Raw genomic sequence first — 19,858 nt, 5'->3', positions numbered from 1 at the left:
TGCAGTCTGCAGAGGCGTATTGCCAAGGTAACATCAGCACACACTAGGTAGCCAGGACCCCCATTTTCATGTAGCGTGGCGGAGCGCGGATGATGTTTCCCACGTCCATGACTCCTGCCCCACAACATGTAATAGGACTGTGACACATAACTGTGTTAATAAAACCTATCAGTAAGGCCAAACTAAGTAGCCATGTTGTAGCTGTGTAGTTTTTTAATTGCTTGCAAAATAATTGCTCGATTTTTCAAGCCGATTGTAATAACCACATAGTTTTGCGCATGAAATAGTAGCTCTTCTGCAAAGTCAAATGATTTAAAAACAACTAAAAATACAGCAGCTATTTGTGACATGGCCACCTCTAAAGGATAAATGTTCAGTATAAGAAGACTTCCTTATACATCAACGAACATACAGAAAGACGGGCACTGAAAATCAAATATGACTTTGTGAACAGAACATTCTCCCTTAGTTAATATGGTTCTATGTAGGAGCGTGTCATTTCTCTGTGACAAGTGATACCGCCCCTCCCTGCCAGCTGTCCACACTGTATTATGTCTTCTTGAAATGTCTGCGTAAACAGGTAAAGCAGCCAGTGACGTGCGTCGAGGTGAGATCATGGGTTATATTATATTACATAGCACTGTCACTTTAAGCCTGAGGCAGTCTTTGGTCAGATGCTTTTAGTTGGGCTGGGACTGCACAGTGCAGTATTCTCCATCTTAACGCCTCCTCTTCTTCCAAGTACGTCAGAGACACACGAACACTTTAAGACATTGTGCGAGAGGTTAAAGCAAAATCCAATACCTACGTGGGCATCAATAAAGAATGTAAGTACCTGGAAATGCTACCGTTTGTGGGGGTCTCTGGACGCCATTGATGAGAAGGTTATAGACTTTCATGTACATTGGATTTAGGTTCCTCATCATATTCAGGATATCAAACATTAATAGACAGATACTTCATAACAATCTATCAGGACATGGGAGACTTCTGCTGCTGTTTAGCTTTCGGAACATGACTTACGCTTCATATAATTCACCATATTCTTAAAAGCCTTTTCGTAGATCACCTAAATAAGCTATGAAAGGGGCAGGACTGATTGCGATCTTTATTATTTTCTGTAACCTTTCTACAGACATACACATACAAAAGCCAGGACATAGCACAAAATTAAATGCCCCACATATCATCTGAACTGTGGACCAAATTGATTTTTTTGGAAAGTGACGTAAACATTGATGAGAACATTTTACGGAAGTTTCCATCACAGAATGATTCATCTATAGTTACACAAGTCTGGAAATCCCCAAAGACACATTCCAAGTCCATTACTATTCACTGTCAGCTTCAGTGGAAGAAAATGCTGCGTCACTGGGCTGAGCACCTTTCATTACAAGTGTGCCGGTTTATACAGTGCTTTGAAAAAGTATTCATAGCTGTGAACTTTGCAACATTTTTTCACAGTACTCCCACTAACTTAACCCCTTTCCGACATCGGGCGTAAATGTACACCTATGTCGGATTCCCCCTGTTTGGTGTGGGCTTTGGCGCTGAGCCCGCACCTTTCCGGGCACATATCTGCTGATCTATACAGCTGACATGTGCCCGCAACAGCCGCAGGTGGAATCGTGATCCACTCGCAGCTGTTAACCTGTTAAATGCCGCTGTCAATGTCTGACAGCGGCATTTAACTTGCGCTTCCAGCGTCAGAAATCCCACCCACTGTGTGATCGTGTGTCACCGATGGGTTGACATGACAACCAGAGGTCTCCAGTAAATCTCTATGGTTGTCACTGCTGGATTGCTATGAGCGATCTGATCATCGCCTGTATTTAGCAGAGTCGATCGGACAAGTGCAGCTTCTAGTCTCCCATGAACCATGCCAAAAGTTAAAAAAAAAGTGTTTTTAAAAATTTTAAAAAAATATAAAAGTTCAAATCACTCCCCTTTCACCCCATTCAAAATAAAACAATTAAAAAAAAATCAAACATACACATATTTGGTATCACCATGTTCAGAATCGCCCAATCTATCAATATAAAAAAAGAATTAACCTGATCGTTAAACAGTGTAACGAGAAAAATAGTAAAAACGCTGGAATTACGTTTTTTTGGGTCTCCGCAACATTGCATTAAAATGCAATAATGGGCGATCAAAAGATCATATCTGCACCTTCAGCTCGGCACGCAAAAAACAAGCCTTCACCCAACCCAAAATCACAAAAAATGGAGACACTACAGGTATCGGAAAATGGCGCAATTTGTTTTTGGAATTTTTTTCACAACTTACCGTATATACTCGAGTATAAGCCAACCCTAGTATAAGCTGAGGCACCTAATTTTGCCACGGAAAACTAGGTAAGCTTATTGACTCAAGTATAATCAGGGTATGCCTTGTCCCATCATCCTTGTCCTGGTATGCGTGGCTCCCCCCATCGCTGTCCTGGTATGCACGGCTCCCCCCATCGCTGTCCTGGTATGCACGGCTCCCCCCATCGCTGTCCTGGTATGCGTGGCTCCCCTCCATCCTGGTATGCGTGGCTCTCCCCCTCCCATCCTTGTATGCATGCTTCCTATTATAAAAAAACAAACAAACATCCTACTCAACCTCCAGTGTAATCTCGCAGCACCTCGTTCCGGCTTCCAGCAGCTCTTCCTGTGCTGAGCGATCTCATGGCACCGCTCATTAAGGTAATGAATATGCACTCCACGCCAATGGAGGTGTAGACGCGTGCATATTCATTACCTTAATGAGTGGAGCCACGTGATCGCTCAGCACAGGAAGTGCTGCCAAAAGATGCTGCGAGGGTGACCAACGAGATAAAGGGCACGCTAGAGGGTGAGTATGATGTCTTTTGGAAGCTGGTGGCTGTGGTTGCATCTGTCACTGTGCGCACTATAAGAGAAATGAATATTCATTTCTCTTTAGCAGCGGTACAGGTGTCTACAATCTTGGAATCAGTGAGTGGGCCTGTATAGAGGGCTACAGATACTCACTGTGCTGTTTGGTGACATGTTGTGTATCACACGCAGCATGGAACAGAGGAAGCGAAGGAAAGAATTGTCTCAAGAGATGAGAAAGAAAATTATAGACAAACATGTTAAAGGTAAAAGTTATAAGACAATCTCCAAGCAGCTTGATGTTCCTGTGACTACAGTTGCACATATTATTCAGAAATTTAAGCTCCATGGGACTGTAGCCAACCTCCCTGGACGTGGCCGAAGGAGGAAAATTGATGACAAATCAAAGAGACTAATAATGCGAATGGTAACAAAAGAACCAAAAAAAACTTCTAAACAGATTAAAGGTGAACTTCAAGCTCAAGGAAAATTAGTGTCAGATCGCAACATCCGTCGTTGTATGAGCCAAAGTGGACTTCATGGGAGACAACCAAAGAGGACACAATTGTTGAAAACAAAAATCATTAAAAAGCCAGACTGGAAGTTGCCAAGCTACATGTTGACAAGCCTCAAAGCTTCTGGGAAAATGTCCTATGGACAGATGAGACAAAAATGAAACTTTTTGGCAAGTTTCATCAGCTCTATGTTCACAGACGGAAAAAATGAAGCATATCAAGAAAAAAACACTGTCTCTACTGTGAAACATGGATGAGGCTCTGTTATGTTCTGGGGCTGCTTTACTGTATCTGGCACAGGGTGTCTAGAATCTGTGAATGGTACAATGAAATCTCAAGACTATCAAGGGATTCTAGAGAGAAATATTCTGCCCAGTGTCAGAAAGCTTGGTCTCAGTCGCAGGTCATGGGTCTTGCACCAGGATAATGACCCAAAACACACAGCTGTAAACATCCAAGAATGGCTAAGAGGAAAACATTGGACTATTCTGAAGTGGCCTTCTATGAGCCCTGACCTAAATCCTATTGAGCATCTTTGGAAAGAACTGAAACATGCCGTCTGGAAAAGGCAACCTTTAAACACGAGACAACTGGAGCAGATTGCTCTTGAGGAGTGGGCCAAAATACCTGTCGATAGGTGCAGAAGTCTCATTGACAGTTACAGGAATCATTTGATTGCAGTGATTGCCTCAAAAGGTTGTGCAACAAAATATTAAGTTAAGGGTACCATCATTTCTGTCTAGGCCTATTTCATGAGTTTTATTTTTTTTTAATTCTGTGGAAACATGGTTGAAAAGCAGTGTCTGACTTTCACTTGTTCATTTTCATAGATTTTCGCACAGTGCTGGGCAGGGCCAGCATTAGCGGCAGTAAGACTAGGCAGCTGCCTAGGGCCCCCCGATTCCCCAGGGGCCCCCAGGCAGTGGCGTTCCATTAATAGTGGCACATCACACAGCCAATATGAGGCCCGTGAGTCAGGAGGGCCCGCAAGGCACCAGCCGCTGCCCCCTCTGTGCTCCACATTCAACTGTATTGGCATCACTGTCCCATCATTCCCCTCTGCCTCTGACACTGTGGGTGCATGACGATGTCACTTCATTGAGTACATGCTGTGTGCCGGGCAGACTGCAGCTGCTGAGAACAGAGCAGAGCCTGGAGCTACTCAAGGAACGAGGAGGCGAGGATTAGGTTTTTTTTTAACATATCAGTGATTGAGTACTGAACTGTGGGGCTGTATTACATTCTATAAGCGGGGCTGCATCATACTCTATGAGGGAGCTACATTATATTCTATGGGGGGCTGCATTATACTATATGAGGGGGCTACATTATATTCTTTGGGGGCTGCATTATACTATATGAGGGGGCTACATTATATTCAGTGGGGGACTGCATTATATTGTATGGGGGTTCTGCATTATACTATATGAGGGTGCTGCATTACATTCAATGGGGGAGTTGCATTATACCTTATGAGGGGGCTACCTTATATTCTATTATGGGATTGCATTATACTCTGTGACGGGCTACATTATATTCTAGGAGGTACATTATATTATGTGGGGTGGCTGCATTATACTCTAAGGGGGCTGCGTTATACTCTGTTAGACTATTGGCAGTGCATTATACTATATGTACTAGATGGGACCTGCATTATACTGTATCGAGGACTATGGGGAATACATTATACTATATGAAGAACTATGGGGTGCATTTTACTATGGGAAGTGAACTGTACGACATGAAGGATTCTGGGGTTGCATTATACTATATGTTGAATTATGAGGAGTGTATTATACTATATGGAGGACTGAGGAGTGTATTATACTATATGGAGGACTGAGTATATTTTAACATATGGAGGACTATGAGGAGCATATTATTCTGGATGGAGGACTATGAGGAGTGTACTGTACTATATGGAGGACTTAGGAATGTATTTTAGTATATGGAGGACTATGAGAATTGAATTAAACAATATGAAGGACTGAGAAGTGTATTTTAATATATGGAGGACTATGAGGAGTGTATTATACTATATGGAAGACTAAGGGGAGAGTATTGTACTATATGGAGGACCATGGGGCACGTTATATTATATGGAAGACTATGGCATGTGCATTATTCTATATGGAGGATTGTGGGGTGCATTGTACTATATCGAGGACCATGGGGTGTATTCATCAAGTAAGTGGCTTGTTTATGCCAGAAAAAAATCATTGTTCTATTTACTATTTACTATCTAGGATTCTAATCCTGTAAATAAGGGTCTTACATTCCACCTCTTTCTTTTTTTAGCTAAGGATGATATTTGGGGAAAGAGTCCCCTAGCACATACATTATTTGAGTTACAGACCAGATTGAAACCTCACCTGTGTCACTGTGTTTGAAAAACTCTGCCAGACATGATTAATTTTTATCTATCTTTGGACTTTAGCAAATACTTCTTTAGGCACCACAAAAGAGGAGTGGTATATGTATATTGCTCTTCAATGGTTACATAGATAGGTGCATGATCAGACCAGGATGTTGCCTCTGTCTTAGCAGCTGAGAATAAGCAAACTGCATTACTTTTAACAATGAAATAATCTATGGGTGAGAGTACAACATGTCTAGTACAGTAATAAATGCACTGTGTCCGCAATTTATAGTTTTGAAGATTTTTTTTATAGAACAACTACACTGTTAGTTAATAAACCTGAATATTTAAGAAAGAAAAAAAAAGAAAAAGTGAGACTTTGTCTTTCTTAGGAGGATAATTGTGTGCATGATTATTGGGCAACTATTAGTGTGCAGAATTATTATGCAACTAAATAAAACAAGTAATTTTCCCATATCAATTGTCTATTTTCATGTTGAAGTGAGAATAGTTATGAATCAACTCAAAATGTACAAGTATATATCTTTTTTCCTATAAGAACATCAGTGACCATTCATAGAGTGTCAGTTTCTTAATCTATAGACCACTAAAGGGGTTTTTCCACGAACATAGATTCATTTCAATCAATAGAGCTTGGGATAACAATAAGTTCTACAATTGGATGTGATGAAATAAAATGTTCATGTGATGAGATAATCTTATCTTATTTAACCCCTTAACAACCGCCGATACGCATTTTAACAGCAGCAGTTAAGGGTACTTAAACCACAGCACCATTAATTAAGTGTATAGCGCCCCCCAGAGTCGGAATTTATCCGGGGTCTCGGCTACCCCCTGCAGAGAACATGATTTGGGTTTTTACCAACCCTGGTGTTGCTATTGCTGTTATTAACGGTATAACGGTGACAGCAAAAAAAACGATTTCCCATTTAATTTCTCTCTCCTCTGATGTGATTGCACATCAAAGGAGAGAGAAATAGGGTGCCTGATCCCCCCCGGTACCTCCCGGTGTCCCTGGGCCCTCCTAATTCTCCCCACGGCCGCCAGCTTCTTCATCCAGGAAGAAAACGGCAGGCACATGTGCAGTGTGCCCACTGAGATCTGCTGGTCAGAACCCGGCAACAATAGATTTTTCCTATTGGTCCATTTTGGTCACAGTGATAGACCGTATCACAGTGATCAAAATAAAAAATAGTAAATCAAACCCCCCTTTATCACCCCCTTAGTTAGGAAAAAATAATAAAATAAAAAGTATTTGTTTCCATTTTCTCATTAGGGTTAGAGTTGGACTAAAGTGAGTTGGGCTAAAGTTAGGGTTAGGGTTGGGGCTAGAGTTGGGATTAGGGTTAGGGTTGGGATTAGGCTTAGGGTTGGGATTAGGCTTAGGGTTGGGATTAGGCTTAGGGTTGGGATTAGGGTTAGGCGTGTGTTGGGGTTAGGGATGTGGTTAGTGTTATGGTTAGGGTTGGTATTAGGGTTAGTGATGTGTTGGGGTTAGGGTTGGAGTTAGAAATGGGGGGTTTCCACTGTTTAGGCACATCAGGGGCTCTCCAAACGCGACATGGCATCCAGTCTCAATTCCAGCCAATTCTGCGTTGGAAAAGTCAAATGGTACTCCTTCTCTTCGGAGCTCTGCCATGCACCCAAACAGTGGTTTACCCCCACATATGGGGTATCAGCGTACTCAGGACAAATTGCACAACAACTTTGCAGGTCTAATTTCTCCTGTTACCCTTGTGAAAATAATTTTTATTTTCACGGCTCTACGTTATAAACTTCTGTGAAGCACTTGGGGGTTAAAAGTGCTCACCACACATGTAGATAAGTTCCTTGGGGAGTCTAGTTTCCAAAATGATGTCATTTGTGGGGGGGTTTCCACTGTTTAGACACATCAGGGGTTCTTCAAACACGACATGGTGTCCGATCTCAATTCCAGCCAATTCTGCATTGAAAAAGTCAAATGGTGCTCCTTCCCTTCCAAGCTCTGCCGTGTGCCCAAACAGTGGTTAACCCCCACATTTGGGGTATCAGCGTATTCAGGAGATTTTGCACAATTGCAGGTGGCCCCGCTCATTAAGGTAATGAATATGCACACGTCTCCACTCCCAAAGGCATGGAGTGAATATTCATTACCTTAATGAGCGGGGCCACGAGATCACTAGGCACAGGAAGAGCTGCTGGAAGCCGAAACCAACGAGATGCAGGGTGTGCAGGGAGGTGAGTAGGATGGGGTTTTTTTGTAATAGGAGTGATGCATACAAGGATGGGGGGGAGCCATGCATACCAGGACAGTGACGGGGGAGACATGCATACAAGGATAGGGGCGGGGGAGCCAAGCATACCAGGACAAGGATGAGGGGACAATGCATATCCAGCTTATACTCTAGTCAATTTTTTTAATTTATTTATGATTTTTTTAAAAATTATTTTTACACTTTTTTTTAATTTTTTTTACGTTATTATATTGTCCCAATGTAGGACATTACTGTAAAGTGTTAGATCGCTGATCTGACACTTTGCAGTGCACTGTGTCAGATCAGTGCTCTGACAGGCACTGCAGAGGCTTTCTCAGCGCCTGCTCTCAGCAGGCACTGAGAAAGCCGCCTCCCTGCAGGTCCCCGCGGCTATACTGGATCCAGGGGCCTGCAGGGAGGAGGCCCTAGGAGCAACGCTAGCACATCGTGTTGGTCCGATGGTCTTAGGGAAGCATGCAGGGAGCCCCTGGCACATAGTCTCGCGTCAGCTGTGAAATCAGCTGACACCCGGCCGCGATTAGCGGCGCTCCCACCGTGAGCGCCGCTGATTGTGGTGACGTGCTATCCCGTCCACGGTCTCATGGGCCTGGGTCACGTGGATGGGATAGTACGTCACATGTCAGAAAGGGGTTTAAGGGAACCTGTCACCAGGTTTGGTCGATACGAGCTATGGCCATCACCTTTCAGGGCTTATCAACAGCATTCTATAATGCTGTAGATAAGCCCCCGACCTTGAAGAGAAGAAAAATAACTTTTATTATACTCACCTGTGGGGTGGTCCGGTCCAATGGGTGTCACAGGTCTTGGTCCGACGCCACCCTCCTACTTGCTTCACAGGCTCCCCGGCATCACGCTCCTGCCCAGGCATGCTTATCTGCCCTGTGGAGGGTAGAGCAAATTCCTGCAGTGCGCAGACGCTGGGCTTCTCTTACCTTTCCCTGCGCCTGCTCACTGCAGTACTTTGCTCTGCCCTCAACAGGGCAGATAAGTACGCCTGCGCAGGCGCACAATGCCAGGGAGCCATAAAGTAAGCAGGAGGGTGGCATTGCAAGAAGATGAGAGGCGTCGGACCAGGACCTGCGACACCTATCGGACCGGACCACCCCGCAGGTGAGTATAATAAAACTTATGTTAGGCACCGGGATTCTCCTGCTGCAAGGGATAGATCCCAAGCCTTGCCTGGTGCTGTGGTTTCCCATTCAGGCTCAGCCACTGGGATGACTGCTCAGCACAGAGTTCGGTCCCAGTACCTTGCCCTGGTTCGTGCTGCATGTGGAGTTACTGCTGGCTTTCCAGCTAAGCCTATGGTGACTACTGTTATACACGTGCAATGTTGCGCTCTGGAGCCCAAGTCGAGATTTCACCCTACTAAGCATGTCCGTGATATGGCGCCTTCTCATTGGTGCTCGAGCGTCAGCTGCTCTGGTGATGTGGCAGCTTCAGATTGGTCCACAGGCAAGGTTCTGTCTGGCTGGACATGAGCCTTGTGCATAAAAGGTCCTCAGCAGCGCATGATGTGTATTTGGTGTGTTGGTGGCTACTTTACCACACTGTGTGCACGGGTGCCGCTAATAGGACTGCGAGTGTTTTTCTAGACAGGCAATGTAGGGTGGGAACTCCTGCTTGAAGCTAGAATCTGCACCAAGCACCCTCAGGCACGTGTTCTAAAGTACAACCATGTGTCAGAGCAGGTTCAACCACCAGCTTAGTCTTCCCTGGGGCGTTAAGTTATAGGGACCCCAATTATTATTTTTCTATATGCCTGTACAGTCTAATAGGGTATAGTCCTTTTTGCGTTGCTTCATAGTACCGCTCTGTGGTGTAACAGAGCTTGGTACTTTGCGCTCTGTGCACACTGAGTGACATTTAAATCAGTGTGCTTAAAGTGTTTTCTCGCAGCCTTGCTCCACCATTGTGCTAGCTGCAGTTTCTCCATCACCACACAGTGGACCCCGGGTTGCGTACGCACCTTATTATAAATTCATATTTGGTGCGTTCCGCCAACCCTAGCAACTTATTTCTCTTATCTTGAAGGTCGGATCGGGGGGTTATCTACTGCACTATAAAATGCTGTAGATAACCGCTGAAAGACAATGGCCGTAACTCGTATCGTCCAAACCTGGTGACAGGTTCCCTTTATCCCTTTAAGACAGAAGAAAATTCACCAAAGTTATTAGCAGGGGCGTACCTATCAGGGGTGACTGACAGCTATTCTGGATCTGGCTGCAGAAGGTTATTACGATAAGCTCAAACATCTTCTTGATTTTGGTATCTCTGTTGTGGAGCGATTTCCCTCTCCCTTTAGGACCCAACAGTTACCTCCACCTTCTCCTGCTATTTAGACACCTTGCTGAAGGTTTAAAATCTTTCAGTGTCTGCAGCATGGTGCGGGTGTTAGCTCTTAATTGTCTCTGTCTAGCTGGATGTACTACCAGTCGGTTAGTTCCTTTTCAGAGGACACTTGGAGGATTGATGGCAGGACATCTCGGTTGACTTGTCAAGCTAAGTATTACCATCGTTTGTCTACCCTCTTTGTCTTTATTTGCAGTGGGGAGTAACTAGTGCTCACCCAATCCCCTCCCAAACCAAGGCCCATCGCTATGGTCAGGCAGGGATTAGGTTCCTGCTCGGCGATTGGTTCTGATCCTCTATAGGGATGGTTAGGGCACACAGGGTGATTTTAGATCTGCCTAGGGGTCTCCACATGTTTAACTTTTCAAAGATAGGAAACATGACATGGTTGTTGTCAGCTATCTGGGCGCTATTGATTTGGAGCTGATGTGCATGTCTCACAGTTATGAAAAAGTATGCTTGTTCTTCCCTTATTAGTCCTGAAATTGAAAATGTAGGTCCTATCACTATCAGATTGACACAAACCACAATATTCATATCTGACCATCGGCATTGAATCAACTAGTTGCAGACGTCCAGTTTCTACTGAAGATAACAATATTTACCTCTAAAGATGTTAGATTTTCACTTTACTTCCTCTCAAATCTACAAATCTAAGACTATATGGCTGTTTCCCACAATCGATATTCTGCTTCAGTCTCCTAGGTACTGCAGGGAGTCTGGGCTTCAAAAGCAGTTTTAATTAGTTTTGTCATTTCTTAGTTATCCATAATTCCCTCTGTTCTCTTATGTTAAACATGCGGTTCTATTATCCAAAAGCGGTTTAGATTGCAAGCTCCTCCTCCTTCTGGAGATTCTGTGTGAGAGCGTGGGGGGGTGAATGCCATCTCACTAGAGAGGACTTATCAATTTTAATTTTCTTCTATGACAACCACTAGAAGTGTTATTAGGAGGGACAAGATACTAGGGGTGAAAGTAGGAGGAACGTGCTACTAGGAGAGTTATTAGGAGGGACTTGCCACTAAGACTGTATTAGAAATGGCGTGCCACTAGTGGTGTTATTTGGAGGGACATGATACTGGGAGTGTTATTAGAAAAGATGTGCTTTTTAATTAATTTTGTGCAAATTAGTCCAACTAACTTTAGATGGAAGTTTAATATAAATATTACAAATTGACTATGCAATTCTTTTCTATGAGGATAATAATTCCCACCTTTGCAGATGTCTTGTGTATTACTCTATTTTAGGCATCATAGATACAGACATTACATTAGCAGACACATAATTACCACGTTTGTATTTCTGTTTGCCTTCACATTGTGGCAGCCATGGATCATAAAAATGAGAACTAATATATGCAACTACCTGAGTATAAAATAAAGACATAAGGAGACCGATCATTGATTTAAAACATATTTTATTAATTACAATCTCTACCCCTACCTAAAGCCAATGATCCAGAAGAAGGCAAAAAACCTGTAACGTGTGTGTTACAGGGAAAAAATTCCTTCTTGACCCCGAGAAAAGGCGATCAGTTCGAGAACCCTGGACCAAGGCCATACTACAACTAACTAACTGAGATATATAGAGCAACGATATTCAATATGGTGACTCGTTTCCGGATAGCAGATCTTCTTTGTCCGGGTAACACGCCTCATCTTTCCTCGTCATATTGAAACCTGGAGCTCATAGCTTGTCTACATTCATCTCCCCTGTAAAAAAACAGAACACTACCCCCCTACAAACACTACCCCTTAATATACAGACATAAGACATTTATATCATATCAGGACCCTTATACAGTTTGGTTATACAGCAGACACTTATACAATATGATGTCATGATGCACTGAATCCAGAACTAGATCCATATAATCAGTATACTGTATAATGACATCGTAAGGCACAAAATATAATGTACAGACACATTAAATGATTGATACTACACAATCACATTGCTCGCTATAGATTCTCCAGTCTTCCTTCCAGGATCCAGATTCTTTCCCTAGTAAGAAAAAAAATAAAATGAGGATAAGTATCAGTATGAAACCTGTAGAAAAGAAGTCATAAATATATAGTCCTTTATGTTATAAAGATATGCACACTCCCTTCTCTCCACATTTTTAAGTTTTGACATGGACATTTCAAAAAGGTGTAATAAATTTGATTTAAAAAATGGGGGCAAATGCAGTTAAATAAAAGTAAAATAAATAGTAAAATAAATTAGTAAAATAATAGAAAGTAAAGAAAATAAATAATTATATGTTCCCCGATGTATGTACACCACCCTCTCTCCCATGTGGGGGAATAATGGTAGACTTTTTGCCCTAATAATCTTAAATTAAAGAGATAAAACCACCAAAACCATCAGCGCCAGCCACAGATACCACTTGAAGTGTCACTGACCGTAGTAGCTACTGAAGTGTCTCCATCCGAGGTGCCATCTTTGTGCTGACCTCTCTGGTGTCCTCATGTTTGCTGCATAGATCTCTGTGTCCAACATTCTGCTGTGTGACCTCACAAAGACCCTTCATCACCCAAGTCTAGAGATTCTACCAGCAAGGACTGAAGAAACCTAGAACCTTACAGCCACAATCTGTAGACATGGAGGGTCCATGTTGGAGCTAAGTTCACTAAGTTAGATCCCTGTAAAGTTTGTCATTTACCTGTATCCTCCATCCAGGAACTTCCATTCTCTTTGTCTTCATCTCCTGACATAAGAATCCATGTCCTTGATCCTGGATCCTCCGTTCTCCTCGTCTTCATCTTCTGAAATGAGCCTTTGCCCCCTGAACACCTGTTTATATAGACCCACCGTCACTGTGACATCATGCTGTGAGGTAACAATGGCCTCCTGTGTTTGATGATGTCACAAAAGACCATGAGTGAAATCTCCACAGGTGTTAATTAACCCCTTCACCCCCAAGGGTGGTTTGCACGTTCATGACCGGGCCAATTTTTACAATTCTGACCACTGTACCTTTATGAGGTCATAACTCTCGAACGCTTCCATGGATCCCGGTGATTCTGACATTGTTTTCTCGTGACATATTGTACTTCATGTTAGTGGTAAAATTTCATTCAAATAACTTGCGTTTATTTGTGAGAAAAACGGAAATTTGGCGAAAATTTTGAAAATTTCGCAATTTTCCAACTTTGAATTTTTATGCCCTTAAATCACAGAGATACGGCACACAAAAAACTTGATAACTAACATTTCCCACATGATTACTTTACATCAGCACAATTTTGGAACCAAAATTTTTTTTTGTTAGGAAGTTATAAGGGTTAAAAGTTGACCAGCGATTTCTCATTTTTACAACACCATTTTATTTTTAGGACCACATCACATTTGAAGCCACTTTGAGGGGTCTATATGATAGAAAATACCCAAAAGTGACACCATTCTAAAAACTGCACCCCTTAAGGTGCTCAAAACCACATTCAAGAAGTTTATTAACCCTTTAGGTGCGTCACATGAAATTTTTTGAATATTTAAAAAAAAATGAACATCTAACTTTTTTTCATAAAAAAATACTTCAGGTTCAATTTTTTTTATTTTACCAAGGGTAACAGGAGAAATTGAACTGCAAACGTTATTGTGCAATTTGTCCTGAGTACGCAGATACCTGATATGTGGGGGGGAACAACTGTTTCGGCGCATGGCAGAGCTCAGAATGGAAGGAGCGCAGTTTGACTTTTTCAATGCAAAATTGGCTGGAATTCAGATTGGACGCCATGTCACGTTTGGAGAGTCCCTGATGTACCTAAACAGTGGAAACCCCCTACAAGTGACCCCATTTTGGAAACTAGACCCCCCAAGGAACTTATCTAGATATGTGGTGAGAACTTTGAACCCACAAGGGCTTTACAGAAGTTTATAACGTACAGCGGTACAATTAAAAAATCATATTTTTTCCACAAAAATGATCTTTTCACCCCAATTTTTATTTTCCCAAGGGTAACAGGACCCTAAAAGTTATTGTGCAATTTGTCCTGAGTACGCTGATACCCCACATGTGGGGGTAAACCACTATTTGGGCGCATGGCAGAGCTCGGAAGGGAAGCAGCGCCATTTGACGTTTTTGGCTGGAATTGAGATTGGACACCATGTCGCGTCTGGAAAACCCCTGATGTACCAAAACAGTGGAAACCCCCCACAAATGACACCATTTTGGAAAATAGACCCCCTAAGGAACTTATCTAGATGTGTGGTGAGAACTTTGAACCCCCATGGGCTTCACAGAAGTTTATAACATAAAGCCATACAATTAAAAAATCATATTTTTTTCCACAAAAATGATCTTTTCACCCTCAATTCTTATTTTCCCAAGGGTAACAGGACCCTAAAAGTTATTGTGCAATTTGTCCTGAGTACGCTGATACCCCACATGTGGGGGTAAACCACTATTTGGGCGCATGGCAGAGCTCGGAAGGGAAGCAGCGCCACTTGACGTTTTTGGCTGGAATTGAGATCGGACACCATGTCGCGTTTGGAAAACCCCTGATGTACCAAAACAGTGGAAACCCCCCACAAATGACACCATTTTGGAAACTAGACCCCCTAAGGAACTTATCTAGATGTGTGGTGAGCATTTTGACCCCCCCCAGTGCTTCACAGAAGTTTACAATGCCCGGGCGTGAAAATAAAAAATTCGTATTTTTTCCACAAACATGATCTTTTAGTCACCATTTTTTTATTTTCCCAAGGGTACCAGGAGAAATTGGACCCCAAAAGTTGTTGTCCAATTTGTCCTGAGTATGCTGATACCCCATATGTGGGAGAAAACTACTGTATGGGCACACGTCGGGGCTCGGAAGGGAAGTAGTGACGTTTTGGAATGCAGACTTTGATGGAATGGTCTGCGGGTGTCATGTTGCCTTTGGAGAGCCCCTAATGTACCTAAACAGTGGAAACCCCCCACAAATGACACTATTTTGTAAACTAGACCCCCCAAGGAACTTATCTAGATGTGTGGTGAGCACTTTGACCCCCCCAGTGCTTCACAGAAGTTTACAACGCCCGGGCGTGAAAATAAAAAATTCGTATTTTTTCCACAAACATGATCTTTTAGTCACCATTTTTTTATTTTCCCAAGGGTACCAGGAGAAATTGGACCCCAAAAGTTGTTGTCCAATTTGTCCTGAGTATCAATACCCCATATGTGGGAGAAAACTACTGTATGGGCACACGTCGGGGCTCGGAAGGGAAGTAGTGACGTTTTGGAATGCAGACTTTGATGGAATGGTCTGCGGGTGTCATGTTGCCTTTGGAGAGCCCCTAATGTACCTAAACAGTGGAAACCCCCCACAAATGACACCATTTTGTAAACTAGACCCCCCAAGGAACTTATCTAGATGTGTGGTGAGCACTTTGACCCCCCCAGTGCTTCACAGAAGTTTACAACGCCCGGGCGTGAAAATAAAAAATTCGTATTTTTTCCACAAACATGATCTTTTAGTCACCATTTTTTTATTTTCCCAAGGGTACCAGGAGAAATTGGACCCCAAAAGTTGTTGTCCAATTTGTCCTGAGTACGCTGATTTCCCATATGTGGGAGAAAACTACTGTATGGACACACGTCGGGGCTCGGAAGGGAAGCAGTGACGTTTTGGAATGCAGACTTTGATGGAATGGTCTGCGGGTGTCATGTGCGTTTGGAGAGCCCCTGATGTACCTAAACTATTGAAACTCCCCACAAGTGACCCCATTTTGGACACTAGACCCCCCACGGAACTTTTCTAGATGTGTGGTGAGCACTTTGAACCCCCAAGTGCTTCACAGAAGTTTATAACGCTCGGACGTGAAAATAAAAAAATCATTTTTTTCCACAAAAATGATATTTTTGCCCCCAATTTTTTAGTTTCCTAAGGGTAACAGGAGAAATTGGACCCCAAAAATTGTTTTGCAATTTGTCCTGAGTAGGCTGATACCCTACATGTGGGGGTAAAACACTGTTTGGGCGCATAGCAGAGCTTGGAAGGGAAGGAGCACCATTTGACTTTTTCAACTCAGAATTGGCTGGAATTGAGATCAGACGCCATGTTGCATTTGGAGAGCCCCTGATGTGCCCAAACAGTGGAAACCCCCAATTCTAACTCGAACCCGAACCCCAACACGCCCCTAACCCTAGCCCTAACCCTAGCCCTAACCCTAGCCCTAACCCTAGCCCTAACCCTAGCCCTAGCCCTAACCCTAACCCTACCCTAACCCTACCCCAACACACCCCTAGCCCTAACCCTAGCCCTAACCCTAATGGAAAAATGGAAATAAATACATTTTTTTTATTTTATTATTTTTCCCTAACTAAGGGGGTGATAACGGGGGGTTTGATTTACTATTTATGGCGGTTTTTATGTTTGGCGGCTGTCGCACGCTAAAAGACGCTTTTTATTGTAAAAATAGTTTTTGCATCACCACATATTGAGAGCTATAATTTTTCCGTATTTTGACCCACCGAGCCATGTGAGGTCTTATTTTTTGCGGGACGAGTTGACGTTTTTATTGGTACCATTTTCGGGCACGTGAAAGTTTTTGATCGCTTTTTATTCCGATTTTTGTGACGCAGAATGAACAAAAACCAGCGTTTCATGAATTTCTTTTGGGGGGGGTGCGTTTACACCGTTCCGCGTGCGGTAAAATTGATAAAGTGGTTTTATTCTTCGGGTCAGTACGGTTACAGCGATACCTCATTTAGGTCGTTTTTTTATGTTTTTGTCGGTTTTATGCAATGAAAACTATTTTATATAAAAAATAATTATTTTTGCATCGCTTTATTCTGCGAGTTATAACTTTTTTATTTTTTCACTGATGATGCTGTATGGCGGCTTGTTTTTTGCGGGACAAGATGACGTTTTCAGCGGTACCATGGATATTTATATGCGTCTTTTTGATCGCGCGTTATTGCACTTTTTGTTTGGCGGTATGATAATAAATCATTATTTTTTGCTTCGTTTTTTATTTTTGTTTTTTAAGGGGTTCGCTAAAGGGGTTAACTATTGGGACAGTTTTATAGGGCAGGTCATTACAGACGCGGCGATACCTAATATGTGTACTTTTATTGTTTTTTTTTTTTATTATTTTCAAAAAATGAATTTATTGGGGAATATTTTTTTTTTTTTTTACTAATTTATTTGGCGATTTTTTTTAATTTATTTTTACACTTTTTTTTAATTTTTTTTTAACTTTATTACATAGTTCCAGGTGGGACATCACTGTCCTGTGACAGATCGCTGATCTGTCACATCACAGATCACTGTGACAGATCAGCAATCTGTCACAGGCAGTGCACAAGGCTTCCTCATGCCTGCGCTTTGCAGGCACTGAGGAAGCCAGCTTCCCCAGGCCCCCGAAGGCCCCCGTCGCCATCTTGGATTCGGGGGCCTGGAGGAAAGGAGCCCCCCGCAGCAGCGCTGCACATTGCGCTGCCGTGGGGGGCTCAGGGAAGCACGGAGGGAGCCCCCTCCCTGCCGATGCTTCCCTTTAACCCCCGGTACACCGCGATCATGTTTGATCGCGGTGTGCAAGGGGTTAACGTGTCGGGGGCGGTCCGTGACCGCCCCTGACACATTGTGCCGGGTGTCAGCTGTGATAATCAGCTGACACCCGGCCGCGATCAGCGGCGCTCACCACGTGGGCGCCGCTGATCGCGGTAGACGTACTATCCCGTCCCCGGTCATACGGGCCCGGGTACCGTGGACGGGATAGTACGTCTCATGTCAGGAAGGGGTTAATATTGATAACAAGTAGTGATAATATGGCAGATCACATTGGTCAGCATCAAGGCTGGAGGAGCCTGGCGAGTAAGGAAAATTTCCCAAAAGTGAAATGCATTTACTGTGTCTGAAAAAATAAAGGACTTTATTAAAATTTACTTCACACATAAATGCATTCTAGGCCCTATGACAACAGTTCCCCTTTATAGCATTACACAGTTACAATAGGAGCAAAAACCTAATTTACAAAACAATTAACAAAACTTTATCAGTTGCCCATAGCAACTAGTCTAATTCCATCTTTATTGTATTTAAGGTCTTAGGCTGGTTTCACACTAGCGTTTTTTTTTTACGCTGCGCTGTGTGCGCATACATGCGCATGTGCAATGCGCCCCTATGTTTAACATGGGTGCGCATTGTCTAGCGTTTGTAAGCGTTTTTGTGCACTTGCGTTTTTTTGCAGTGTGCGCCTATGCGCGCTGGACACACCCCATTGCATTTTCTGTGTGCCCAACCTGTGTGAAAAAAACGCATGCGCATAAATGCGCACAAAATGCGCAAAAAAACACACACTACAGTCTATGGGAGCGCTGACATGCGCATGGACATGCGCACATCAGCGTTTTAGAGTCAAACTGGTTAAGAGGCATGCGTAAAAATTAAGCAAACGCATACAAAATGCTTGATGCGTTTTTTGTATGCGTTTGCACTGCGCACGGAGCGCAGCACAAAAAAACGCTAGTGTGAAAGTAGCCTTAGAACAAGAACATTGAGTGTTTCTTTGCTGGTGATACATCTAATAATATACAAATGACATGGAGTCATTGTCTGTGAGAGAAACAATTCCCATTGTTTCACATTTTTACACATTTTGTAGGTGCAGGAACTATGGACATTCCAGGTTTTCTGAAACTACAGCTCACAGCATTCTCAACGTAGCGCACAGGATAAATGTGAAGAAATGTTCAGGAATTGTTTTTTATGTTTTTAATGACATTCACCACGAGGTATAAGTGATAAGACAGCTTTATTCTTTAGGTAAGTACGATTACAGCGATACCAGATTATTATACGACTTTTTAATGTTTTCCTACTTTTGCATACTAAAAACAATTTTTTTTGTATGTGCATAACATTTTATTGAAAAAACCCCACAGGAGTTTGCATCTTCTATCCGTGTTCATTTGAATTTCCTCATCATATTCTAGTTTTCCTCTTGTAGTCCAAAAGCATAGTGGGTATGTAGTGAATAGCAATGGATATGAGGGCACCACCTAATATTCAAGGGATCATTCCAGCACACACACATATATGGAAAAGCCGAAAAAGGGGAAAAAAGAAGTGTGCACATACTATAAGATTACCGAATAAAAATATCAATTTTATTAAAATAAACATAAATGACCCAATAGTAGAGTACAAAAAGCATTAAAAACAATTAAAAAGGCTGAATGCCCAAACATATATGCACATAGATGACAGTATAATAAGGCTACCACCTAACCTCATTTGCCAGATGGATAATATATAAGGTATCCATAGAACATACAAGTAAATAAACCACAGTATATATAAGGTACTGAGAAATACTTTCTATCCCTTTTAAGGCTTGAGGCAATAACACAATAGTTATTAAAGCCAGATTTAATAGATTACCTAAGTAGATGTAAGCTGCGGAAAAACAAGTGGTATATAATACTAACTGGTGAATTCCATATATGGTAAGAAATATCTGAGATATAGCCAGCGTCGGACTGGCCCACCGGGGAACCGGAGGATTCTCCGGTGGGCCCTGGCATC

At 42.7% G+C, this 19,858-nt stretch overlaps 1 protein-coding gene across 4 annotated transcripts in view; it reads left to right on the top strand.

Moving 5' to 3' along the window:
* The first annotated feature begins 679 nt into the window (after positions 1–679).
* The window catches only part of LOC141096759 (E3 ubiquitin-protein ligase RNF14-like), a 102,889-nt gene continuing 83,710 nt past the window's right edge, over positions 680–19,858 (top strand). For 3 of the 4 annotated variants that reach the window (XM_073587514.1, XM_073586799.1, XM_073583920.1), the window contains exon 1: positions 680–827. The gene's annotated coding sequence lies outside the window, so the exon portion shown is untranslated. The remainder of the gene's footprint in view (positions 828–19,858) is intronic. The other variant, XM_073585397.1, reaches the window with a different exon arrangement.

The sequence above is a fragment of the Dendrobates tinctorius genome, unplaced genomic scaffold (assembly GCF_039654945.1).
Source record: "Dendrobates tinctorius isolate UK_male_01 unplaced genomic scaffold, ASM3965494v1 ptg000001l, whole genome shotgun sequence".
Taxonomy (NCBI): Eukaryota; Metazoa; Chordata; class Amphibia; order Anura; family Dendrobatidae; genus Dendrobates; species Dendrobates tinctorius.
Note: the sequence above shows the minus strand (reverse complement) of the source record. Positions and strands in the feature narration are given on the sequence as shown.